Below are 27,111 nucleotides of genomic sequence, written 5' to 3' on the forward strand. Positions count from 1 at the left end.
CATGTAGAACTAATAGTTACTCTTGATTTTGCATAACAGAGGATAAAAATTGTATTGTTTGTCCGTTTTTTGGGTTATTTACTTGAAAAACCTCCAATGTAAAGCACTCTGAATTCAGCTGCTTCTGACACTTAGAGGAGCTTTGAGATTTGTGGAATTTGGCCCATATGCATCAATGTATTGCTCCATCTCTGTGTGTGTATATATATTTTCATATATACATATATGGCCAGCAAAACTGCAGAAAATTGTATTTGAGAGAAACAACAAGCAAATTATATTTGACTTTGCATTGTTTTCCAGCTTGCTTGTTTTTGCAGTTTAGTGCTGGATTTTAACCTGCAAGTTTCCTGTTTGGGCTGCATTTTCTTTTCAGATTTCTTCCTGTGTAGCACTTGAATCAGTAGGCCAAAGAAACAGAATAACAATCAGGAGGAGACTGAAAGCAGGGTTTCAGTGATGTAGAAATAACTTGCCATGGGAGTTATTTTCAAACGTGTTGGCTCTTCTCGAGGCAGAGGGCTAGTCTGTTACTCCTGGGCATTGGAATGGTACAGCACTGGAATGACAGAGCATCTCAAATTCCAAAGAGTGAGTGCTTTAAGTTGCTGGGCCTGTATGTTGTCCAAATGGGATGTTCAAGTTTAGCTTTGAAAGGAGCATTTGTGCCTGAAAAAAAAGAGATTTTGTTGCCTTAACCAAAGGCATAAGTAGGAATGGAAACCTGAATGGTCTCCAAGCTATGGTGGACATGCAGTGACTAAATCTTTTTAAACATGGCCAGCCATATGCGTTCAGATTTGGGAAGGCTTAGGAACTTGTTGGGTGGGCCGTGTCTAAAATGTTTGCCTGAACCAAGCTTATAACAGAAGTTTGGTGCAGATTAGCCTCCTGATATACTCCTGAAAGCTCAGTTGTTTTTCAAATGGAAACGAATTTTTTCTGATAGTGAGAAAATTTAGTTGTTTAGTGCCTGAAATCAGCTCACAAGACACATGGGTTATAATTCATTCAACTTTATATTAAAAGCAGACACTAGGTTTTAGTGCACTATTTTCAAGCTAAATGTCAATCCCCTGTGCAGCAAAAGCCTGCTTCTTACAGGTTTAACTTCTTCAGGATGGATGGCAAGAAAGACTTTCAGAATGACTTTCCAGGGGACTGTATGCTCTTTACTGGCAGTGCATGATTTTAGCTAATGGATTTATTAGCTTATGCTATTTTTTTCCTTCCTGTGTGAGTGGGATCACACAGCAGAGACCCTCCCAGCATGCAGCCTTTAATAATAGGTAAGGAGGATTTTTCTATCAAAAGACAAATGAGAAATTGCTCCTTGTGAGAAAGCTAATTTGAGACTATCTGAGGCAGACCTGCTAGGATTTCTACCAAATAGTGTCTAAAGAATGCAAATTGCTTTTAAAAAACGAGTATTTCTTGAGTGTTTACTTCTGAAACCAGGGGAGGCGTGCATTAGCTGCTCAGTAAGCAGAGTATCAAACTGGACCATAGAAGGAGAAGAGGAAAATACCATGGAAAATAGGCCTGTAGGCTGAGCCAGATTTTTTCCTGGTTTTGTGCATAAAAAGGTCTTGTTACAGCCATATCCTTTAAGCCCTGTGGAGTCAAGATGCATTGCCAAGAAAGGCTTTTGCATCTCTGATCGCATGCTGCCTCCTCCACCAGCCTGTATTTTTCTAAAAATAATCCTGATTTCATACCTTAGCTGATGGACCTTCTAGCAGCCACAATAGATGCAGCCTCCCTGGAAAACACTCAGTAATATGTAAAAGCATTGAGGGAGGTTGTACAAAGCTTTTGAAGAGGCATCATTTGTATTTTGAGCTGTGCTTAATGTAGTAAGCTTATCCCAAGCCCTTTCTGCTTCCTTGGAACAAACAAGTCACTGCTGAATACCAAGTATCTTATTCAGCAGAACAAGAATTCCTTTTTTTTTTCTTTAAAACAAATAAAGTCACTTGGCAAGGGGCAAAGAAGGGATTTGTTTTCCTATCCATGGAGAGATTTGTCAGCAGCACAGCCTGAAGCGTCTGCTGGAGGTGTGTGACAGTCACTAACAGCCGAGAGAGCGTCCCAAGACAGGTATCACATTCTCCATTTGATAAGCAGGGAGAAAAGCTGCCCTGCACTTGGCAGCACGGCTTTCGTGGGCTCTGAGTCCATGTTGCTGCACTGTCAGTGGCAGATCCCTTCTCCCACTTGCTCTGCTCAGCCCTGTTCGTGCCACCATCCTCACAGCTGTGTCAGCACCTTTATCCATTTGGCTCCCAGGAAGCTGCTACACCAGATCTGCTGCTGGAGCAGCAGTAATGTACAGCTGTGCGTGTTGTGCGTGTAAGAGCTTGCAGGCAGCCCTGAGGTGTCATACATGTATTCATCAGGGTGCCAGAGGTAGGGAAAACATGCTGATGGTCATTCAAAATACTTTCCAGCACAGAGATGACTCTGGCTTGATAACACTCTGGGCCAGAGGTGAGGTCTCCACATTTAACAGCATTAGAATATGATGGACATGGTGGTGTGAATGTCCCAAGCCTTCATTCTCTGGGCCAAGCTTGACTGTCTGTGTTCTAAGTGGTGCTTTTCCTCTCCATTTTTTCTCTGCAGCAAAATATAAAGAAACTGGTAGAGTTTGATGTGTACCTTGTAGTCATGCTGCACCCAGGACTGTCTAGGCCTGACCAAGCAAAGCTGGGCCTTAAAATTCACTGTGGATGTATGTGTATCCATGAGGTTTCCCAGCCTATAGCCAGATGGCACCAGAGCAAACCATGCAAACACTGATACAGGAGAGCACTTCCATGTGGTGGATTGATCCTGGATTGACTCTAGGTGCCCACCAAAGCTACTCTATCACTTTCCTCCTCAGCTGGGCAGGGAATAGAAAACACTCTGAAATGGGTGAAGATAAGGACAGAGGGAGATCGCTCTGCAGTTATTGTCACAGAGTACCTGGGGAAGTGAGTTACATTCATTGTCCAGCCAAATCAAAGGAGGATAATGAGAAATAAAACCAAATTTAAAAACACTTTCCCCTTCCCTTTTTCCCAGGCTTAACTTCATTTCCGATTTTTTTGTACTTTGTCTCTCCCAGTAGCCCAAGGGGAATGGGGACTAGCAGCTGCAGTCAATTCACCACACATTGTCTCTGTTGATTCTTCCTCCTCGGAGGACTTCTCATACTCTTCCTCTGCTCCAGTGTGGAGTTCATCCCATGGGAGACAGTTCTCCATTAACTTCTCCAGCATTTGTCCTTCCCACTGGCTGCAATTCTTCATTAACTGCTCCAGCACAGGTCTCCCAGTGGGTTCACAAGTCCTGCCAGCAATCTGGCTCCCATGAGAGCTCCTTTTTCCATGGGGCCTCAAGTCTTGCTCCAGCATGTTCTTCCCATGTCACATCCTCCCTTGAGCATCCCTCTGCCTCTGGTGTGGGGTCCTCCATAGGCTGTAGGTGGATATCTGCTCCACCATGGATTTCAGTGGGCTTCAGGGGAGTCTCCTTTCATGCTGGAGCACCTCGTCCTGCTCCTTCTTCACTGACCTTGGAGTCTGTGGAGCTGTTTTTCTCACATATTCTCATTCCTTTCTCCATCTGCAGTCGTTTTTTGTGCTACCACTGTTGCTGGTAGTCTCAGACTTGGCCAGCATCTTGGAGCTGGATAGCATAGACTCCACTGGAGATGGGGGAAAAACTTCTAGTAGCTTCTCCCAGAAGCCAGCCCTGTAGCTTACCCTCTACCAAAACCTGTCCACACAAATACAATGCACAGCATCATGGAGAGTTGTCCTCTGCCATTTCAAGGGATCAAGAAACGATTTACATAAAAGCCTCAAACAGTTTCTGTCACCCAGGAACATGTACTGGATCAAGAGTAAAAATCAAAAAGCTGTAGTGCATCAAAGAAGGCAGACATCATCAATGGCATCCTTGTGCAGGTGTCGGCCAGCTTATCCCTGACTGTTGACAGTACAGGCTTTTGGCTCCTAGAAACATCTTCAGAGTATCTAACACCTAGCACTGGGAGAGGAGGTGGCAAAACGCTGATCTCTGGTTTGCAGGCTCAGAGTCACTCAAAAAGCAGCGTGATCTCCTGTGCACAGTGTCAAGCCAACATAAGCTGTGCCTTGTCTGCTGAGGCAGGTTTGACACCAATGTGCTTGTGTGACAGTCTCAGATGCAGATCAGGTTTATGCTGCTAAAGTGACCTGTCAGTCACAGGCTGCTTCAGTGGCCGTGACATCCCAGCATCAGCTCCAGTGTGGAGCGAGCAGGTTGAGCACTTCAAGTACACACAGCAGGAGGATCAAGTGGGCTTCGTGGGAAAAAAATAAACAAAATGAAAGGTTTTCCCTTCATCTTGTCCTGGGTCTTATCACCACCACAGAAATGTGTGAACTTAATTTAAACTTTTTTTTTCTCTGATGTAAGAATCTTGCTCTTTAGTATTATGCCTAATTCAGTGTGTCTTGGTGTTTTCCTGATGCTACACCGTTTTACAGTGTATCAATAGTTCATTTCTCACTCACCATCCCACATTATAAGGGGTTTCCCCTAAAATGTTAATTGCCCAGTCTAATAAGCATAGACATTTTTACTCTTACTTCACCTTTAGAAAACCATCTGAAGTTAACAGCCCTTTGGCTTAGATGTGTTGGACCAGAAACATCCACAGCAAAATGGATACCATCACCATGTTTATACTGCTGTGAATAAGGAACCAGGTCCATTTGCCTGTGGGTGTGCATTGGCACAGTAGGTCCTGCAGCCAAGTGCTCTTTGAGATTTGAAAAATCATAGTTTTGCTTTCACTCTGTGGCCAGGGTTCAGTGTAATTTTAAGGCCTTAGTGGAAATAGCAAGAACATAATAATATGTATGTGAACAGTATTTGAAACTCTGGGGGTTGGGGTAAGGGGAAACCTGGTCTGTAAAAAACATTGGCAGGTACTATTTTGTCCTGCATTTGAAGTACTGATGTGTTCAGTAGTTAGAGAAACATCCAGCATTCACAAACAAATAAAACTATTGAGAGTAAACAAAGATTTTCCCAAGGGCATTTGTAGCTGCTCAGTTTAGAAATTTAATCTGAAGGTCTCTACTTGGTGAAATGGGCTTTCGATTTGTGTCTCACCATTTCGATTTTGAGGTGATTGGATTGGAAATTGTGGTAAGATACTGGAAATTACTACAAAATCCTATAGCATTTAGAAGTCCTCTACAACAAGAAGTCTACAAAAGCCTGTACTGTTTAGAAGGGCTATACAGCAATGCCAGAGCTGCATTTATTGTTTTAGCAAATAAATTTGTCAAGCTGTCAAAATAAACAAGAAAGAGATTTCTCAAAGACACATGCATTGTATTTGGTCTTAGCGTATACCTGAGTGAATTCCTTGGGGAATCCTTTCCTTCCTCAGGAAATGGTGCCTTTCATGTCACTTGGGTGAGGATTAAGCACTATTAGGCAGGAGGATGAAAACTGGTGCAGTTGCTTTAGTGAGACAGTGGGATGTTTGGACTTTTGGCTCACGTGATTTATCGTTCAGTTATTAGACTGTGCCCTGACACTGATGTGTGAGAGACAGGGAGAGCTATACATTTCTGCCTGATTTCTATTAACAGCCTCCCAAATAACAGCCTGTGGTAACAGCTGCTTTATCCTTTTCATGTTGAGGGAAGAAATGTCTGAAAGCTTTTATACTTTGTGAGTTACAGAGAGAAAGAAGGAGCCCTCATCTCCAGCTCAACCTTTATGTGCAGTCCATTTATTTTTTCACAAAGAGCAGTGAAATCCAAGGGATGTGGTAATGCTCATTGCTATTTTCTTATCTCCTTATTTATGCAACAGTTTAGAGAGAGGCTGGCAGGTGTGTAACTGATGAACTGTTAAGGGCTGAGTGTTCAGGACACATGGTTATCACGGTTATCACGTGAGTGATGAGTGAAAATCAGCCAATCAATCAGTTTCCCTCGTGCTCTTCACAGCTAATCTTTATGTTGATCCTGGTGGAGGGAGTGATGTCTTTGGTTAAGAAGAAATGGTATTTTACTCTGTGAAGCTACTCTGAAAGGAGACTGTGTGTGTGTAATGTAAGATAATTTAACTGCGCTTCTGTGTGTTTGCATGGGAGTGAGAAATGTGAAGTATTCAGGCTGCTTGGAGGTGACGCTGCTGGTGCTGTTACAAGACACAAGGAACATAGGAACTGAAAATTCTGAGAAAATATCCATTAAGACCTGAACTGACTCCAGGCTGGGTTTACTGAACAGCTCCAGGAACTACTGATAGGTTCATATGAGCATGAATTAATGGTTGTTAATAATAGTTATGATTCATAGGCGAGGGATGTGTGCCTTGCAAGAAAGTTTCCTTTATAGCTGCTTACACCTTCCCCTCTCTATTTTCACCATCATTTGCCTCTGCTGTTTCCTTTCTCTCCCGCTCTGATCGTATCTTTCATCATGTCTTTACCTGCTACTCAGCCCATTCTTCCCTTCTCCTCCCCAATGTCTTCTGGTCTCCCAGGCCACTCTCCTGCCCAGGACCTCCCCTTTCTCCCAACTGTCTCTGTCTGATCTGGCTTGCTTGCACTCCCTCTGCTGTAACAAACACTGACCCAGGGCTCAAAGGAGCAAGGTAGTCCTTGTATTCATATCTGGCTGGCGCTAAGCCTGTTGGGTTATTGTCCAGACAGTGCTAGCAGGAATGGTCTGTCTTGGATATTTCTAAGCTTCTTGTCTTCTATGTGATCTTATTATCACACCAGGCTCATAAATGTCTGTGTCCCCAGAAAAATGCTGTGAGATAAGGTGTGCTATTAATCCTGTTTTATAGACAAGGGACTGGAATCAGAACAAACAGGGAATTAAGCCAGAATCTTCCTGAATGACAAATTAGGAGCATAATGCAATCTTTATGAATATGCTCTTTGTTTCAATTTGCCTAGATAGTTTTTAAAGTATGATTGCAAAAGAATGCAGTTATGTGGGACATGGTGAAGGCTGAGGTACTCAGCTACTTTGTTCAGTTCAATTTTTACCATCAAGTGCTCCCACCACACCACCCAAGTCACAAAAGGTAAAGGCAGGGACTGGGAGAATCAAGAACCACCCACAGAAAATCAGAAAATCAGGTTTTAGACCACCACAGAAACCTGAAGGTGCAAAAATCCATGTGACCTGATGAGGTGCATCCATGAGTCCTGAGGGAGCTGGCAAATGATGTGGCTAAGCCACTATTCATCATACTTGAGAGGCTGTGACAGTCTGATGAAGTTCCCACTGTTTGGAAGAGGGGAAGCATAATCCCCATTTTTAAAAAGGGGAAACAGAATGGATTTTATGGATGGACCATTCAGTGGATGCCATTCATTGGCTGGATGGTCACACTCAGAGTTGCATTCAGTGGCTCCATGTCCAAATGGAGAGCTGTGGCTTGGGGTACTCAGGGATTGGTACTGGGACTGGAACTGCTGCACATCTTTGCTGGCAACATGGAAAGTGGGATCGAGTGTATCCTCACCAAGTTTGCAGATGACAAACTCGTGTGGTACAGTCAGTATGCTGGAGGGACATGGACAGGCTTGAGGGTTAGGCCTGTGCAAACTTTATGAAGCTCAACAAGACCAAGTGCAAAGTGTCCTACACCTGGGTCAGGGCAGTCCCAAGTACAATATGGGCTGGGTGGAGAATGTTTTGAGAGCAGCCCAGAGGAGAAGGACTTAGGGGTGCTGGTGGGTGAGAGGGTGGACATGACCCAGCACTGTGCTCTTGCAGCCCAGAAAGCCAGTTGTGTCCTGCACAGCATCCAAAGCTGCGTGACCAGCAAGGTGGGAGAGGGGATTCTGCCCTTGTGTCCAGCTCAGCGTTTCCAGCACAGGGGCAACAGAGACCTGCTTGAGCAAGTTCAGAGGAGGCCACAAAGATGATTAGAAATCTGAAGCACCTCTCCAGTGAACACAAGCCAAGAGAGTTGAGACTGTTGAGCTTTGAGAAAAGAAAGCTCTAGAGAGTCCTTATTGCAGCCTGTCCATACCTGAAGGCAGTCTACAAGGAAGCTGGAGAGAGACTTTTTAGAAGGATTGATAGTGAAAGGATAAGGGACAATGGCTTTAAACTTTTGAATTTTTTATTATAAGGGTGTTGAAGTACTGGAACAGGTTGTCCAGAGATGTGGATGCTCCATCCCTGACAGTGTTCAATGCCAGGTTGAATGAGGTTTTAAGCATCCTAGTCTAGTAAAAGGTGTCTCTGCCCATGGCAGGGGATTGGAACTACATGGTCTTTAAAGTCCATTTCAACCCATGAATCTGTATTGGGAAAAGTCACAGCCAACTTGGCTTTTCACAGTACGTTGTGAGAAAAGGTCTCATATTTCAGGTGCAAGTTTTGACCTCTCTGAGCAATGCTGGCTGCAGTATCTGAGCAGATAAGCTGATTTCAATTATCTTTCGTTTGATTGCTTTCTATTTGTTTTCAGCACTGTCATTAGGGAAAAAGGAAAAGAAAAGAAAAAAAATCCCCAACATTTATTTAAAGGTACCAGTACTGGATTTAGCTGTAGCAAAAATTAAGTGAAGTTAATCACTGCTGGGGAGAAAGGAGGTTTAAACTGACCTCACAGGAGAATAAATCAGGAACTGAATAAAGATTTTCAGGTGCCCTCAAGGGAAGCAGAGGTTGCAGTACTGAGCTGCAAATAGTGCCAGGTGTGGGCTGACTACACACAGGAGAGAGTCCTGATTGCCCTTCTCTCAGTTGGTTCATTCTCCTTCCTGCCAACTGTACTAAGCAAGAAAAATGGACCAAGCAGAAGAACTCCTAGGCAAGCTTCCCATTTAGAAAATCAGAGCCACGTGGGTTTTCTCATGCACTGTCTGTGAGCCATTTGCTCTCTGCAGACAAGGTGAGGTGCCCGGCATATTCTCAAAAACCTTTGCGTCCTTTGTGTCTGTGTGGTGAGGATCAGGATGCTGGAAACAAGTCCTAGGTGCACCTCCCTACACATTCCTCCAGGCTCAAGGGAATCTGAGCCCAGGATCCCATGTTAGGACAGCTCAAATAAAGAATGGCAGCAGAACTGGAAAGTTCCCCCACACTCAGCTATTAATTTTAAGTATTTATTGCAAATACTTGACTATGAGTGATTTCTAACATGAGTGTCCTTCAGTAATTTTTTTCTAAAACAAATTTCTGGCTGTAAACCAAAAACAATACACCCAATTATGAATGGTGTTGCTTTACTGTATTCCTTAAGACTTTATAACTTACCTCGCATCCCTTGCTGGAACAATTCTTAAAATACAATGTTCTCGGTGATACCAAAATATAAATCATAATTTTCTGTAATTTCAAAGCTACATTTAATTTTGAAGTACTTTTGGAAAGTGTCTGGTATGTTTTACTATTAAAATATTTTCCATATGGTGAGCAACCTCACTGCTGCTGAACTGAAAAGAAACAACTGAACTGGAGAGAAACAAAAGTTTTGGTGTCAGGTGGGGCAAGTTCAGAAGAAGAATTTAAAAGGAAAAGGTAAAAGCAGAAATCCAGCAGAAATGTTTCCCTGAATATCAATAGCTTTGATTTTTAAGTAACTGGTTAAATATGGTATTTTCAAGGTAAATGTAGACAAATCCTTTAAAAAACAATTTTTAATTACGGTTTCTCTGAAAAGTTTGTCATAATTAGTCATACTAAGACCCCACTGAAGGCAAGTCAAGCAGTTCTGATGGACTAATGTTACCAGAGGACAGTCAGAATGGATGTAGTGACATTGCTTAAACTGTAGGGTGTATTTGTCCCTTCTCCTACAGTATAAAGAGATTAAAATACTGCTCTGTGTGTTTACATTTTGGGCCTTGCTTCCCCCACCCCAGAAAGCTTTCATTTTCTAGTGCAGGATTCCATATCCATTTCACTATGCATTTTTTTTTACCACAGCTGAGTGACCTGTCATGCTCATGTTGGCTGTGCTTGCTCTATGATCTGCAGATATTTCAGCAGTTTCTGTAGTGGCTGCTGCCCTGGCTGCCCAGGCCAGATGCCCAGGACACACAAACACTTTATTTGCATTCTTGCTCCCAAGTGCTGACTGGCTCGATACTAGTTAATTAAAACTGGTTTAATCATCCACAGCTGTATTCAACTTGACTCCTTCACATACAAATTCCTAGCTATCTTCCCCCAGCATTATCTGTAGATATGTTAATAACATCTGTAAAGATAGATAAGGATAATGCCAAGATTATCTGTATTTACACAAGTGCTTCATTTGGAGGTCCACAGTGTAGTGCACCAGTCATTCCCAAGGGCTTGAATTCCAGGGGGGCAGTCACCTCAGTTTCCTGGACCAGACTGCACTTAACTCTTCAGGTCAAGAGGGTTTTCTCCTGCAGTGCTTGATGTGGAGAATCATCCCTGAGAATGGACACACCTGTTAGTCACCTCATAGGCTTTGCTGTTTCTGCTTGAAGGTGACAGTATTACAGGATTTTTGTCTATCATGGACATCCTCTCCCCCTTATACAAACATCCAGTGATTCAGGTTTCCTTTTGTCCAAAATTGCTGAACAGGTGCTTTAGAAAGAAGAGTAAATTGCTTTGGGATGCAAACAGACATTGTTTTTAATATGTTCAAAGCTGGCTAAGGAGGAATGGATACAAAACTCAGGATAAGTACAGGATTTAGAGGGTCTTTTAGGGGTACTTTACACCTTCCATCACTGGTGACTAGTTGCTGAGAGAAATCTTTCCTGTCATATAAATGTGTTTTGTTGATTTACATCTGGAATAAAGGCAAGATCACGGGTTCTTTCATGAGCGTAGGAAGAAATGCCACTCTACCTTGTGCATCCATGTACCAGGAAAACAAGAGTAAAGTTGCAGGCAGGACACTAGCCTGAAGAGTGGAAACTTCTGTCTTCAGAAAGGGCTGAATCTGGAAGGGAATAGGTCTGCATGTCCTCCAGCTGCCATACACAGTTGGTGACTTCCAGTGTCTCTAAGGTGTGAGAAAGTGAGTATTGGAGTCCTGGGCTCTCTTCCCACCTTTCCAGGTACACATGAGATAAAAGATGGTTTTGCAGAGCAGAGGCAGAAGGGGAGTTTAATCAAGTTTGGTGGTGCATTCACACTGGCATGCATCTTTTTAGTAGAACTGGAGTGGGAAATTTGAGGCTGCAGGCGAAGAGAGACAAGATTAGATACAGCCCATTGATCAGGCAACTGACAGTCAGTGAAAGAAGATAGCAGCACACAATGCTAAGTTTTAGGACAGCTATAGGTGAAACGTGTCATGGCAGTGGGAGATCTGGCTTCCAAAATGTCTCGGCTGATCTTTCATATGCAATCAAATCAAAACCTTCCCTATTTTATAATTTTTGTCCTCTTTCATCTTTTGTGCTATGGATGGCATTCCTATATATTCTTCTCAGCAAAAAATTCAAAGACTTTGGGATCATGCTTGCATTTAAATGCTGAGGTTTAGTGGTCAGGGAACCAGACAAAAAGGCAAGAGGGATTAGTCATTTATCTTTTGTACTTTATCCATAACTTCAGCCAGAAATTAATTTTAGTTTGTTTTGTTTTCAGGGAAATGCATGGGCCTGAGTATTATCATAATATGTGGCATTTTATAAATTGTCAAACATTGTTTCTGAAACTATTTGATAACACTCACTTCTGTTGGGTTCACAGTTACAGATACCTTCTTGCTATGGTGATTGTCTGATACAAATACCAAATGTTGCTATTGAAAGAAAAACAGCTATACTTAAATTTAGGTAAAAATGAAGGAAATAAAATATTGCAAAAACAAAGATGATAAACTGAGAATACTTCACTTTTCAGCTGATACTAAAACTAGAGCTTAAATTAACAAGTGAAATTGCTAAAATATATTTGACCACATTCTTCAAAATAAAATTAAGACATTTCCTTGTTCAGTGAAAATTAGTTAAAACTACTCTTTTTACTTAATATGAATGCAGTTTGGGTTGGTGCTCTGTTTTTAAATGATCAGGAACCCAATCCTGAAAGTCACTTTTCCAATATGAACCTCCTGCTCAGGCTGTTTTAGTGTGGTGTTTTAAGAATTGTGTAGGTCTCCTCAGGAAGGCAGGGACTGTTTTGCCTCTTTTAATCAACATCGTTCCTTCACTTTCCCATATTGGCCTCTCTAGAGTAAAAGGCTACTTATCTGCTTAAATGGAATGGGAACTTCTTTTGGAAAAGCACAGGGAGAAGATTTTCATTTAAATGTAAGTAGGATATGAATCCAGCCTGCCAGAGCTGGAAACCAAACATTAACTCTTTACAGACTTTTCTGCCAGAATGCTTTATGCCAAAAGTCCGTATGGAATGTTTTCAAGGAAAATCAGTTGGCTAAATATCAGAAGGCAAACCAGACAGCTGGCTTCAGCAGCACTGTGCTACCCACAGCCTTGACTCTGTCCAACAATCCCAGATGGATTCTCCAGCAGCCCAGCTCAGGGGTGATACCTCTCCTGGCTACTTTAGTTCCTACTCTGTCTCACCATCTTGTCCCTCTATTTTCAAGCTGCTCTTAGCTGTGGTTGTCTTTCCACACACTGTTAAGGGGGCAGCTGCCCACAGCTTCTCCCAGCATTTCTGGGAGCCCCCTCCCCTGCAGACCCATGCACAGGGAAAAAGAGGGTGGATGCAGCAAAGGGTCTTCCAGGTGAGCCCACCACATATGGGTGGAAGCTACTTGCCCAGTTGAGATTTGGGAATAAGGTTGTTACAATAATTGTGAAGTTTGCTTCAGCTTCATGGCTGAAGATTGCAACAAACTGGTTGCAGCTGAAGCCAGGACCCTGTTTCAGCCACCTGAGTTGATGGCAGGCATCCAACCTGACTAATTTTAGCCAAGATGCTCTTCACTCTCCTGCACATTTCACACTTGAATGAGTCAAAGTGAAAGTAGGTGTGGGTGTTATGAACACGGTCCCAACTTGCATTTGGAGCTCTTTGGACCCTGGAATGTGTATTGTATGGCCAAGATGTCCCATTGCAGTGCCCTCAGCTGGATACTGGAGTGTGTTTCATGTCCTGCACAATGACCAAGTTCACTGAAACATGATGGTCAAGTTTATTTCATTCTGGCTTCTTGCATCTTTCCTTTTGTTCTCCATACAACTGTACTTCAGCACACTCCCAGCAGGAAAGTCAGGCTTGCCTTGGTAAAAGTCATGTAAAAACCTGCACTGTGGTTTGCCTACTGTTTATTCACATTTTCCTGGAAGATTTCTCTAGGAAGGCTTTTACATTCATGAAGGTTCTGTTCTTTGTACTTACCTTCCACTCTAATAGCAGATAGACACAGTTATACCTACATATTATTGTAATTGTTGATGGTGCCCTATTTAGTTCACACCATTTCTTTCTGTGTGGTAATAGATTTCCTGAATCTGTCCATTTTTGCTTTTGCTAAATTAAAAAGAAGACACATTAACATGCTTTCAAAGAGATTTAGGGAGAGGGAAACCTCTACATCCCAATGCATGAATTAAAAGAAATGCTAATAGGCCCATAAATGAAAATCAAGAGTTGTTTTTATTTCAAATAGCTGCATCTCTGTCAATGCAAAATTTATTGGTTTCCAGTCCTCCCAAGACTTAGGAACGTGCTTAGTTGGACTCATTGAATTCAAAAGCAGAGTTTCTTCCACACAGCAGAGCAGGGGTGCAGGAGCCAGCTAAGGTTCAGGAGATCCTGTGAGCCTCACTTGTGCTTTGGCTGCATGAGAGCACAGTGACCTCCAGCAGTGAGTCTGTTCAGAAATACTGGCTCTGTTAGATGTAACACAGGGCCTTCGAAGAGCCAGTTTACATCTGATTTGCCTGCTGGATATCAATCAGGTGATGGAGATGTGTTCTGCAAAATATGATCTATAAAATGGCAGAGACTTAGACTTGACCACACAGCCTTACCTTGTGCTTGGTTTGTCTGTGATACGGGTGGGGACTGCCTTGGGCCAGCACAAACAGCAAGGTGATGGACCAGGTAAGGCAGCATTGAATCTGTGTTTGTCTAAAGTCCGTGCATGAATATGGTTCTGGATCCTCTCCAGAATTCCAGGACTCTTCTCACTTACCGGGAAATGTTCTCTCAGCTAAGAGCAGTGAGGAGGTGGAAGTATCTCAGGCACGTTGCTGCTTCCTGCTGATCTCCCAGACTTATTTAGGCAAATTGCTAAAGAGGACAAGAGATGGCTGTTGGCAATGCACTGTGAGTAAAAACATTGGGGATAAGATAATAAAGCAATATGTAAAATTGCAGCAAAATCCTACTTTTTGCCTTCCTTCAACAATGTAGATAAGTGCCATGAAGTATAATCAAGTATTAAAGTAAGAGTTAAAAGTACTTTTAACTTAATACATTTCCTTTAATCTCTTGTCCGTGTTTTATTGTTACTACTCTCCTCTGCTTTTATATTAAAAAGCTATACAAATAGAAGTACAAAGTGCTGCTCAAACTATAAAGCAAACAAAAGGAAACAAAAATATACTTACTTATAGAATTTTTTTATTTGAAGTAATTTTCATACTGTGTAATAATAGTGTATTTGAAAGTTGAAGATGTGATTAGCTAAAAAGAAGTTGATTGTATTTTTAAGGACTGTTCATGTTAAATACTATGATTCTTTTTTTAGTGAGAAGCCTTGTCAAACAAAATTGTGTTGAGATTTCTGTTGCTTGAGGGCAAAATAACTTTCATAGCATTGAGGGAGGCATGCTGTTGCAGCCCCACAGCAAGAATGCTCGTGCTGCCTGGCAGCACAGGAACACAACAGCAAGCTTGAGAAGACATGTATGAATGAAAGCAGATAGTTAGGAATTTGTTCTCGTTGCCAAGGTGTTGGACACTGTTTACTTCACCTATCAGCTAAGTCTGGTTCTCTCCCTGTCTTCTGGAAACTTGCAAACCTGACCTATAGCCAGGTTCAGCTTCAGAGAGGCAGTCAGCTCCCAGTAGAATATGGACAAGAAATCTATGGATTTTTTCTTTTCTTTGAAATAAGGTTTCTGGCATTTGTGGCTGAGGAGGAAAGCTCCAGATGGTGAAGTGTGCATTATCTCTGTTCAGTGGTATTTCAGGTAGCCTAAACCCCTCCTAAGCACACAGCCAATTGGGTTAGCAGCAGGAGACCCACAGAGATGGGTGCTCTTGCTTCTGTCCCCAGGGATTGGGACTGGCAGGCAAGATAGGGGTGGTCCTGAGCTCTCATTTATCTGGTGGCCTCTTTGCCCCAGTCCCATAAGAGATGCTTAGCTGTTCTGAAATTGGTGGCAGCTTAATGTTTATCACAGCTGAGGAACTGGATGAGCACTGCACATCAGTTTCCCTCCTAGTATGTGCCAAGCTGTAAATGCAAAATGCCAGGTTGTGGTTATAAAAGCAGTCTCTCAGATATATATGGCACACTTCCCTTGATACCCTTAAACTAGGTAAAACAAAACAGGCCAGACATGCATATCCATTTTAGCTTTTCAACTACTAATGTCATGGTGCTATCTTCAGTGACTTTAGTTTTATCATGGTGCTATAACTGACAGTGAACTACTGTACTTAAAAGGTTTTTGGCATATTCTTTGTAATTTTGAAAATAAAATATCCTTGTCTCCCTCTGGCTGAGTGGTTAAATCACACTACAGTGGCCCTACTTGATAGTTTTCTCATGAAAGACTCAAATCCTAGGGTTAATTAAAGCATGGAATAAGTATCTAGGGGGGCATACATAAATGCTAACAGGATTCCTACCACATATCTACAGAGGCAAACATCACCATGTATAGTTAATGCTAAGCTGAAAAAAGAAAATCCTTAGATCTCTTACAAGGCAGAATTTTTATATTTTGTGACAGATGTAGGCAAAAAAAGAACCCTCAAACTTAACAAAACCACACAAAATTTGATAATGACAGTATGTAAATATATCCCTAATAATCATAGGGATTAAACGTTCTGGGAGACTGTATAAAGCTTTATATTTGCAGGAATCTTAATACCCGTTCCTATCAGAGGAACCTGGATCTAAGATCAGAAAGCAAGGAAGACTGCTGTGCCTGACTGAAACTGCTGAGGAAACTTTAGCAATCAGAATTATCTACTGATAGCATAATCTGGCCAGTACTGCAGGGCAGAACATTGTGGAGAACTGCATGACTCATAATGATAGGTGATCAGGAATACTGCTCAGCTCCTTGTTTAAAAGCCCTGGTTCTGAGAACATCCACTGTCACTCAACACCCACCCCTGGCACAGGCACTGACCCAGAGGGAGAGGTGGCACTTCCTGACCTCCACCCACCTCTTTGGCTGGCCTCCATTTTGCCCACAAGGTTTGTTTTTCTGTACTGGGTTGACCTTCAGTTTGTGCTGGTTAGGTGAGGTAAAGGCAAATCTGTGGGTGAAGTGACCTAGAGCTTCAGGCAGAAGCCTTCATCGTTATTCTCTCAGCAACTATAACCACTCTGGCATAAGGGGATTCTGCAAAAGGTCCCTACAGCCCCTGGATCACCTGCACTCTTGCATTCCTACACCCACAATTTATTTTGTTCATTTTAAAAGAGGTTAGTGCTTGTCTACTTAAGAGCAGAACCTTAGGAGACGTACTGATACCATCTGCTTTAAGCATCCAACTTGGATGCATTTCAGACAACAGCATTAGGAGCAGCAATTCCCAGTAGCTTCATTGTAGAGAGGCAGGTGTCTCTACATGGGTAATTCAGGTCATTCATGTTAGATGCTAAAAATAGAATATATGCAAATTCAGACTGTCTGCTGCCTTCACCTCGTCCATTGCTTATGTCTGTTTATGTCTTAAGGGTGGTTTATCATTGAACTGCTGAAAGAGACCTTGCAGTCCTTTAAAATTGTCTGCCCAATATGAAAAAAAGGGAGTCTTTGTTGGGCTATGACTGCATGTGTGCCCAGCACACTCTTCCCATCTAAGCTGCTTGGGGATGGGCCTGAGGTGCTGATGGGTGAGCATTGGTGGGAGACAAGAGAGCAGGAGGTCTGGGCAGCAGCCCCACTGCTTTTGGGCGAGTGGCTGGGCTGATTTAGCCTCAATGGTTTTTGAGGCAGCTTGAGCTAGTGCCTTTGCAGAAATCTGTTAAAATAAAAATGAAGAAATGTGCTTCGTATAAAACCATCTCTGCAGGAGTGTGGAAGCAACCGTGGTGGTAGGGAACCTAATTGCCAGTTTATTTGTAGATGTTTTTTTAAACATATCCTTTTGAGAACCATTAGAAGAGGGCTGTTTTATCAAACTGCTCCCTGGCCCCTTGTGTTTGCATGTTTGCTCTGTTGCTTTGGAAGTGCTCGAGCTGTCACTCTGTTGTGGAGTTGTAGTCCAGTCTTCAAACATTTGTTCCCCCCAGTGTTACAGTGCTGCTTCATACTGCATCCCTGGCCTTGTATTCAGTGCCATAGTGACCCTTCTCTGGAAGGGCAGCAGGACAAGACAAGGAACATGTCAAGCACCTAAAAGAGAGAGAAAAATGGGAAAGCCTGACTTGACGAAGTCTAGACACAGATGGCAACTATTTGACAATGTTTTGTGGTGGCCGGTGAATTCTCCCCAGGAAGGAGAAATACAGAAACTGTTCAGAATAATGAGCAAAAATTCTGAGTGGCCCACCAGTAGTTAACAAGGGGATTGCACAGACCAGTTCTGGAAAGAATGTGCTGCTTGTAGCAGCATGGGCAACACAGGTCAAACCCTCCAGTTCCTAGGCTGTTCACAGGCACTCTTGGGAAGAAGTAGGAATGATGAGAAATAGGCTGGAAATTATGTATATCTTGCTTGCTTGCTTGCTTCCTCTCTTTTTCTATTCCATTGCCCATGTGTCTGGATTTTCTCAGTTGTTCAGCAATCCTGTAGGAGCCAGCTGAGAAGCTGGCAGGCTGCTTGCAGGCATCCATGGAGGTGTGTGCAGGCAGGGTCACTGCACTTGCTCTCTGCCAAGGTAGGGTTCCTCGTTAGACTTGGTGTGGCAGCATACTTGGGTGGCACACCTGTCTTCCCAGCCATCCTGGGGATCCATCCCTGGTAGGCAAAAAGCAAGGCTGAGCCCAGGCTTCAAAGAGTTTTTGTTCATTCTGACCTATTTTGCTTAAAGTGCTTTATTTTGCATTCAGAGTTTAATCTCAACCAGAGGCACACACTATATGAGAAATCCACTCATCAAATAATCGAAATAATTTTTTGGGACACTGTGGTTTCTTGCACCATAGGGCTTGAGTGTTTGTTTGGCTGCCAGTGGCATGCACTGCCAGTTACCAGATGGGGGGATCCTCAGGGAGGAGGGAATAGGGGCAAGGAGGAGCTGTAAAGACTGTAGTTGTCACAACCTTTTCTCAGCTGTTGTGAGATAAGGGTGCAGTTTCATAACACGAACTCTGCCTGCCTTCAGTGCAGAGTCTCTCCCGTGCCAATCCAGGGCTGCTCTCTCCTGTGTCTTCTCTCTGCCTTCCCAGCAGTGCTGGAACTGGAACAAAATAGTTGCAGTGTTGTGAAGCGTCTCAGCCACAGAGAGGATTCTGCGCTGTATTTCCACCACTGTGGCCTGAGGCATTTTAATTTGAGAAGGGCATCCGGGTCAGCTTGGGCCCAGACAGGCTTGTTAGCACTGGTGCAGCCACAGCCCTGCCCTCTGGCTGGCCTGCCCTCCTGTGCAGAGGCTTGCATGGGGCTTTGAGGCTGTGCAGAGCCATGCTGGATCCATGCTGTTGGAGCTTGCAGAGCCCAGTTCCCCGAGGGGCGCCTGGTGGTGATGTCAAGTGACTGCAAGATTTGCCTGAGTCCAGCATGGCAGGCTGTGAGCCAGAGCTGGCACAGCATCTTGTTGACCCCTCAGGAGCCAACTGGGTGCCCTTGTGCTGTGCCCAGCAGCTCTGCTGAGACACGGAGGCTGGCTCAGCCAGGATGCATCTTGGATCGATGGGACTTAATGGTCCTGGCTCTTTGTGAAAGCGATTAAATGAGGAAAGAAGACTGGGCACTAGTCTCTGTATAAAGGAAGCCTAAAACTCTGATCATCTCTGGCTCAGAAATCTGGCAGCAAACAGACCCAACCACAGGTTGTTTACTTTCAGGATCTTGCCATCTCCTGTGTTTGCAGCCCAACCTTCAGCCCTTTGGGCAGCACTAGGGAGTCCTTTTCTGCCTGTTGACCCAAGCAGCTGCGTGGTGCCTGGGCAGGGATGCTGTGAAGGAAGTCATGCTATCTGTCGGGCAAATGGGGCAGCGAGATGTGATTCCTTGTGCTATTTCCTGCTTGGCTTTGAAAGTGCTGGAGCAGTGCCGTTACTCCATCCCTTGTGCTCACACTGCCTTTTAAAGGGAAAGTCAAGTCTTGGCAGCTGCTGCAGGCTGAGTTCATCCAGAGGGAGTCAGCACTCACAGGAGCCAGGCTTTACCTTTATTTTGTACGACTCGAGTATTGTGGGAAAGGATCAGTTATCCTATGGCAGTAGGAACAGAGCCCTCCAAAAGGTTCAGTAGCATTTCTTAAAAGAAAATATTTTGATGGGAAAGCAGCCATTCAACTTAGAAACGCACGTGTGCTTGATGCCATCTGTGTCAGGCAACCCCTCGCCAACAAGTGCTTAAAGAAAGGCAGAGTAACCTTCCTCTGAGTACATTTGACATTGGCTCCTTCTCCTGTTGCATTTCCCAGGTAGTTATTAACTGGCTGTTCCAGCACAGTGAGCACGCAATGATGCTTCAAGCCGTGCCCAGCCCTTTCCGTACAAACGTAACTGCTGTCTGCAAGCTGGTTCCCACCTTTCTTAGCACATTCCAAGTGCCTACCTGTGTTTAAAAGATACCTGAAGAGTTCAGGACTGTCTTCCATTACTGACAGGCACAATTTCTAAAACTGTCTGGATTTTCCTGCAAGTCCCCTGAAGTTTTTTACAAATCCATGGGATGAAGGAGAACTGGGTTTGGGGGGAACACAGCAGGAAAGATAAAGACTGTGAAAGCATGAAATCATGAGCAACACGGGAGGCTGCTTTTGGCCTTGAGACATCAGAGCAGACATGAATTATTGAAATTATGGCTCTGTTAATCTCTGTGTTGTCAGCCCTTCTATAAACAGTGAGCAGGTGCTGTACGACTGCAAGTCCTGTTGAGTGGGAAAGCCCTCTGGTCATGGAGTGGGACTTCTGCTGGAGCTCCAGCCTGCAGCTTCAGCTGCCTGACCTGGATCATTTGTTGTTCAAAGTGAGGGATATTGCTCCTCAAAAGCCTGTATTAATTTCTTTTCTAACAGGTGATGTTGTTTAATAGTCTATTAGACTCCCTCAGTAGGTTTGTTTTTTTACTTTTTTTTGCTCTATACAGAATCTGAGTGAAGCCACTAACAGTACTCAAGGCAGACTGTAATATTAACAGATGTGCATGGAAGGTTTGCTTGCCTTCCAACTTTTGGGGCTTTTTTGCAATTGTTTGTGGGTAAAGTACTTGACACAACAACTGTACTTGCAAACAACTGTGTAGCAATTGAAGCTCAAACGCATTATACAACTTCAGGATGTGCTTTATGGCCTGTCTGTTCTGATCGTCAGCATCAGGAGAAGAAAATTCACTGTGTATTAAAAAGAGGATGGCATTGAGGAACTATAGGAATTACTGTGAGGAGAATTCTCTTGCACCATGTGTTTTGACCCTGTATCCAGAGTGCCAGACAGAATTTTAAATGTGAATCAATAGGTAAATACCTATTTCAAGGCAAAGTAAGGTGACTCTTCCAGGAGCCTGCATTGCTGTTTTCCATCTTCAGAGGTCTCTTAGAACAGCTGCTACTTTGAGTATCTTCAAAACTGGAGATCTGTGAACTCCAAAGCCAGCTTTTGCTGACAGATACAGCAAGATGCAGATTCCACAAACAGCTTTGGCAAGTCCTGTATGAAAATAGGGTAAAAATATTATTAATTAACTTGGATAGAGTTTGACTACTTAAAAAGCAGTAAAAGAGAATTAATTAGTAATTAGGATTTTATTTTTATTTTGGACTCTCTAACTGAGTGGATTGAGGTCCATGAGAGCAGTAGCTGTTTTTTCTACATCTTTTGTTACATTCAGACAAATGGAAAACTAAATAGAAAAGTTGACTTTTTGATGATGTAGTTGCTGAACTCCATTCTGGAGCAGTAGTATCTTTCACACCTTGAACAGGCTTTTAACCCTGAAAATGAGAAATGCCTAGCACATTTTGGGGAAAGCAGGTTCCTGGGAAAACCTCATTTTAGGACCACTTCAGAAAAGCAAGGCCTGGTTCAAGTGGCTCGTATCAGGTTGCTGCCACTTAGGTTCCTGCTCTTGCAGAGGCTTTCTGCAGGGGAAAGGCTTGGCTACATTACATGTTCCATTCTTTTCTCTGCTGAAACAGCTGGAGGAAGAATATGGCCCTGCTTTGCAGGAAGAATTTGTTCTCCAAGATTCAGTTACAAGACTGGGACCTGAGCCTGGTAATTCATGTATTCTAGTACACTTCCCAAGGCAAACTTTGAATGGTGTTACTAAGATGTCTCAGTAGTGCAAGAATACCTTTGAAGCTGTAAAGCATCAATGTTTAACTCAAAAGGCTCTGCTATGGTTAGTCCTCATGCTTAATCTAGTAGGGCAGTATTAATAATGATTATTTAGCATTTTCCAGATAATTTCTGTTTCACAAGCAAAAAATTTTGTAGAAGTTTTTTTTTTTCCAGACCACAATGATGAAAGTGCATGGTTGTTTTGCTTCTGAAGGTGTAAATCTGATGTTTGTCACCTGTACTGTCTCTGCATCTGTATTACCAGTGAATTTCTGACTGCTGAGCGTGATTTTGTGATTGCAATTCCTATGGAGTTAAGGACCTAAATTTTTAAGCCAATGAATGGCAGGAGCAGAAAAATAATGATTATCTGCTTAAGGGGTGTTGATTTCATACTACTGAGTCATTTGTTTTCTTAAAAATAAACCCCAAGTTGTCCCCCAAAGCAAAACCTACAGTTTAATTGTGTCTCTCTTTTTAGACTTTGTCATTACTTAGCTCTCACAGGTGACATGAACCTATCTGGGCTAGATTTGCTGCACAAGAAAACAACCCTGACTTTTACCGGGTGGGTGGACAGGAAAAAAACCCAACTTTTTGTCAGTCTTTTGTGTTGCAGCAGCTGGATTCATTGCTGCTATAGCAACACACCACATGATGAGGTGTATTAGATTGCTCTGCGCAGAACACGAGGGGGAAAAGGAACACAGCTCTTTGCTGAAGGTAAAGGTTGCACTGGAGTTTCTGCTGGAGAGCTGGGGAAGGTCAAATGCTCCAGATTCCAGTACTTGTTGTGCACAGGGGAAGGTAGAGGCGTGTGGAGGTGTTAAACTGCAGAACCAGGTAAGGTACAGCTGCATCAATTAACCTGAGATCTTTACCCTCCTCTGTGTGGCAGCTCAACTTCCCAGAGAGTTTTCTCTTAGCTTTTCCAAGTGGTTTTTGTAAAGTTGCTTTGCTGATGTGACAATGTGAAAACATTGGCAATGGTTGGAACTGTTAGAGAGACTCTTCTACTGCAGAGACAGCAGTCCTACAGATTAGGAGGTGGTTGTCCTCAAACCAATGCAAAAAGTGCATGTAGGGGTTTTTGTTCTTTCAGCTTCATTTGAAGATGTTGAACAAGTTTTGATTTTGTTACTATCTGCACAGTGGTTCAGAACATCTCTGTTGTCAGTCAGAATTCAGGGCATTATCTACTTAGTGGTTTTTATTATCAGTACTTTTTAATGATCTGCTCTCTTTATCATTTATTAACATTTCTTCCTCTCTCTCCTTCCCAATCTGTTTCATCAGGTTGCCTGAGTCTACTTGGCAATGCATTTTCGTGTCATTTACTCCTTCAGGTTTTATGCTGCCTCCTTAAGTCTAGCAGTGTTGTTAATGCAGTTAAACTTCAGTGCACCTGTAAAGACATGAAAGTGGAAACAGTGCCACGGGTTATTGTGGTTTTTACCCTGTTAACCATTCATTCACAGAGGTAAAAAGAAATAATTAATGTCAGCCTTGAACTTAAATGTTTATTCAGACCCATGTCAAGCATAAAAAACTATTTACTCCTCCATGTTCCTTATGCACCTTTTTTTTTGCTTTTACCCATCACTAGGTTAAATTGTGACAGGCTTTCAAGTGGCATCCATTAGGTGGAGGAAGACAACAGCATTTTAGAAGGGGAAAAACTGAGGGACGAAAGCAGTAGTGGAGAAGATGGAGAGCCTTCCTGAAATTCAAGTTTGATGGTTTAGTACTTTTCCTTCTTCCCATGAAGAGTTTCCAACATTTCGAATGCTTTCTGTTATCTCCAACTCAGAAGATATTTCTTTCTTAGGACTTACCATTGCTTAAAGTTGGGCAATATAACATATCAAGGCTGTTGAAATGTGCAGTCTTTCTCCACTGCCATAAGTAAAAGATTACAGCTAACCTTTCTGTTTCTCCACATACATTTATACCCCTATTGGTCCAGTGTTCAAAGGGCTCATTGCCACTGTTGGTGGACTGGAAGCATTCCTGTGGAAACTGAGGGATGTTGTGAAGGCCAAGCCTTCCCCTCACTTACCCCTTTCAGTGGCAAGAAGGGACAGTCTGAGTGAGTGAAGAGTATAACTAACTAAGAGTAATATAAGAAGTAAGAGTGTCCTGGGGTAACTTTATGATGCTTGCATTCTCAATTATCTGTTCTGTTTGTGGTGGATATTACAACTTTAAGACTCGTTCCAATAGTGAAGGGGGAGAGAAGAGGTGCAGAGTTTGTTATCAGAGACACAAATTTCCTTGGAAATTTACCCTAAACCAGGACACTGAGCCAAGTCTGAGTGGTGGGCAGCTTTTTCATAGCACTGAGCAAGTATGCTTTGTGTGATGCTGTGGGGACTGCAGTCACAGCTCAGGTTTGAGCGAGGCTGTAATGGGGTGACTTCAACACTGCTGAAGAAGGAAGCAGCCACTCTGCCTGTCAGCTCACAGGAGAGAATTTGTGAAATAAAAAGCCATATAAACGTGCAGCCCGTTAATGATCTCTGATCCCATAATGAGACAGGTTTGCAAGAAGTTGAGTAGGGATTCTTGAAAATGAGGATTCAGAAAGGGTGGAAATCTTTGAAGGGGAAGATTAGCTGTACAAAGGAAGACTCAAGTGAAGTAGGACAGTGATTTAGCTCTGATTCCACCACTTTGAGCAGAGCAAGATCGAATTATTTAAGCAAAGGAGCTTAATCTGTTTAGATTTAGGGACCTTGTTTGATTGGGTGAACGAGGAACCTAATTCAAACACCCAAGAGCTCTTTCACTAAAACAGCCCATCCATTGTGGCCCAAAGTATCAGGCACCAGGGATGCAAATGATCCGTAGTACCACTAACACATTGTCTAACTGACTGTCACAGAGATGCACTGGGAGTGAGTTTGTCCAGGGAATTAAAAAATTAAGGAATCTAAATAAAAGGCAACAGAGCACTTTCTTACTGAGTACTACCCTGCTCTATTTGTGTTTGGAATCACAGATGTGATAGTTTGTCACATGGAAGGGAGAAAAGGAAGTGAGAGTCTTAGTTTAAACCTTCATTATTAAGCAAAGCCAGCAAAACAACATTGAAAAGTGTCCAGCTAATCATCTTTCCTAGACTAGCAAAAAGGTAAGAGATTATGGAAATATGGGTGTGGAAAATCACATTCTCAGTGAAGCCTTGTGAACAGAAGGAATATGAGAACTGTCAGTAAAACGTAGTTTCCTTCACCAAATGACATTCCATTGCATGGGGTTGTTTTTCTAGGACCATATTACACTATCCAAATATTCTTAAGAATTATAAACCTGGTCATGATTTGGTGAAGAATAATGTGTTTTCAAATACCACATTTTATTGATTTGTAGGATCCGTGAGTACATATGAACCTTCTCCCTTGGACTTTTGTTCCTCTTACTTTCTACTGTCTCATTAACCCCACTGAATCTTCTCTAAAACCTTCAAAACAATTAATACTCGGTGATAGCTGAAACCTCTGACAGGTGCAATAAAACAAACAATAATTTTTTCGTTTATTTTCTTTATACTAATATATATTAGTATATGACTAATTCTTTAGTCTTATGGTTTACAAGTTTAGCCTCTTATATGTGAACCAGCTGAGAAAGTCATGGAAGACTACTACAATGCACTACTGTGCCATGAGAATAAATTTACTGCACAGTTTTGCAATTCAGATTTTATTCAGCATTAAAACTGTAACTCATTAATAATGTCAACAGATTTGCAAGGGAGATCTCATCTGCCCACTCCTACAGATTAAATCACACAATTTATTGATATGGTAATCTTTTTACTACATTTGGATTTGTGGAAAACAGCAGAAATACCTAACTGACTTGACTGCTAAGAAAAAAATTAATCCATCGAGCTGACATGACAGTGTGTCAGCCTCTGAGAAGAAAGAAATCTGGACTCTTGATTAGTAGGAATCAAAGCAGACACAAAATCGTAAGGCTACGTGATGTGATGTGTATATGCCTTGTATACACATAGTAACGTAGGCAAAATTCCAGTATGGAACAACTTGCAGTGACTAATTGATGTAGGAATATGTGCACCAGTAGGAGCAGGCCCTCACTCAGCCATCAGATGGCTGAGATATTTTTCGAGGGATAAATATGTACATGGATGATTACAGTAGCAGATGCTAACTCTAGGAGCTTGGGCTCCATATCCAAATGTTCATCTGGCTCAATCAAAATGAACAAAAGCATTTCCAGAGGGAGGGCTAACATCTTCAGGGCCGAGTGGGCATTGGCAGCAGTCCAGAGTGTCTTCTTCGCATGCAGGACCTGTTCTCTCAGGAACACTTATTTCCAAAAGGTCCAGCCACTTAAAGTATTCAACATGGAAAATGAAAGAAAACTGTTCTCTCTGGAAAAAAGCTTGCTATGAAATCATTCTGGGAGAAGTTGATTCAGTTCTTCATAGAGCACAAGAGCTTGTGGCATCAGGATGTTCATCTCTGATATCTGTAGGGCTGGCTTCAACACATATTTCAGCTTTAAGTGTGTGCTGAAACAGGTCAAATGCATTCAACAACTTGTGGAAAGTGACGCTGTGGTCCGGGACTGCTGTAGCCACTGAGCAAGGAAAGGAGTCTTGTATATTAATGCCTGAAGGACAGATGTAAAGCTGCCATTTGGCCACATTTGTCTGTGGTCAGACTTCCTGTAATTTTTCCTCTGAAGAGCTTGCTTTCAATATTGCCAAGTGCCAAGTGCTCATAGATCACGAGTCTATGCTACAGAACAGTCATGAGATGCTAGAGCTCCCTGCTTTCAGGCTCGCTGCATGTTGTTTTCTGCAGCTGTGAACCATGGAGAACTTATTTGTTCTTTTGCAGAGCAAAAGAGTCTGTTCAGCCTCCTATTTCCAGTAGAAGGTTCTCCTAAGGAAAAACTGCCAAATGTTGTGACATCCTGAGAAGAAAATCCTCTTATCCTGTTGGAGTGGTAGAGGTACAGCCAAAAGAAAAGCTTTTTAAGGTGAGCATATAGTGCAGAGACCCTAAATTTAGAGATGCATTTGGGAATATGTGCAAATGATTATTTTCAGTAGCAAATTAACTTCCTATGAAAGAAGAAAATCAGCTCCTTTAGCCAGAAGCTCAGGGCCTCTGGTGGCTCTTAGAAAAGTTAGGTCTTTGAGCTGAAAGGGAGCACAGCTTCTTCCAACATATTTGTCACCCAATAAACCTGTGCTGGGATAGTCTGGCTGTGAACATCAAAGACTAAAGCTTCTATCCAGATGCTGAGCTAAGGAAAATCTCTCCTCTACGATTCTATCACCTCCTCCATCAACTTCATACTATACTAATTAATTAATCAATGGCAAGACATCTTCCTCCTTGCCTGCCTGTCTCATGTAGTCCAAGCATCATAGACTTGCTTTTATGTGTTTGAATATACACAAATGTGCACACAGACACACCTAAAGTAATTCATGTCTGTCACTAGACACATACTGGGTTGAATTACTTTGTTTTTCACGATTT

The 27,111-nt window shown here is 42.6% G+C and overlaps 1 protein-coding gene across 9 annotated transcripts in view; it reads left to right on the forward strand.

Annotated features, from left to right (window-relative positions):
* The window catches only part of DTNA (dystrobrevin alpha), a 221,195-nt gene that overhangs the window by 75,790 nt on the left and 118,294 nt on the right, over positions 1–27,111 (forward strand). Inside the window, exon 1 of one of the 9 annotated variants that reach the window (XM_088174553.1) lies at positions 22,265–22,429. The exons of 7 other annotated variants lie outside the window; for them this stretch is intronic. The gene's annotated coding sequence lies outside the window, so the exon portion shown is untranslated. Of the gene's footprint in view, positions 1–22,264; positions 22,430–26,531; positions 26,603–27,111 lie in introns of those variants that run through there. One more of the 9 variants, XM_088174580.1, reaches the window with a different exon arrangement.

Source organism: Sturnus vulgaris, chromosome 1 (genome assembly GCF_052056855.1).
Source record: "Sturnus vulgaris isolate bStuVul1 chromosome 1, bStuVul1.hap1, whole genome shotgun sequence".
Lineage (NCBI taxonomy): Eukaryota > Metazoa > Chordata > Aves > Passeriformes > Sturnidae > Sturnus > Sturnus vulgaris.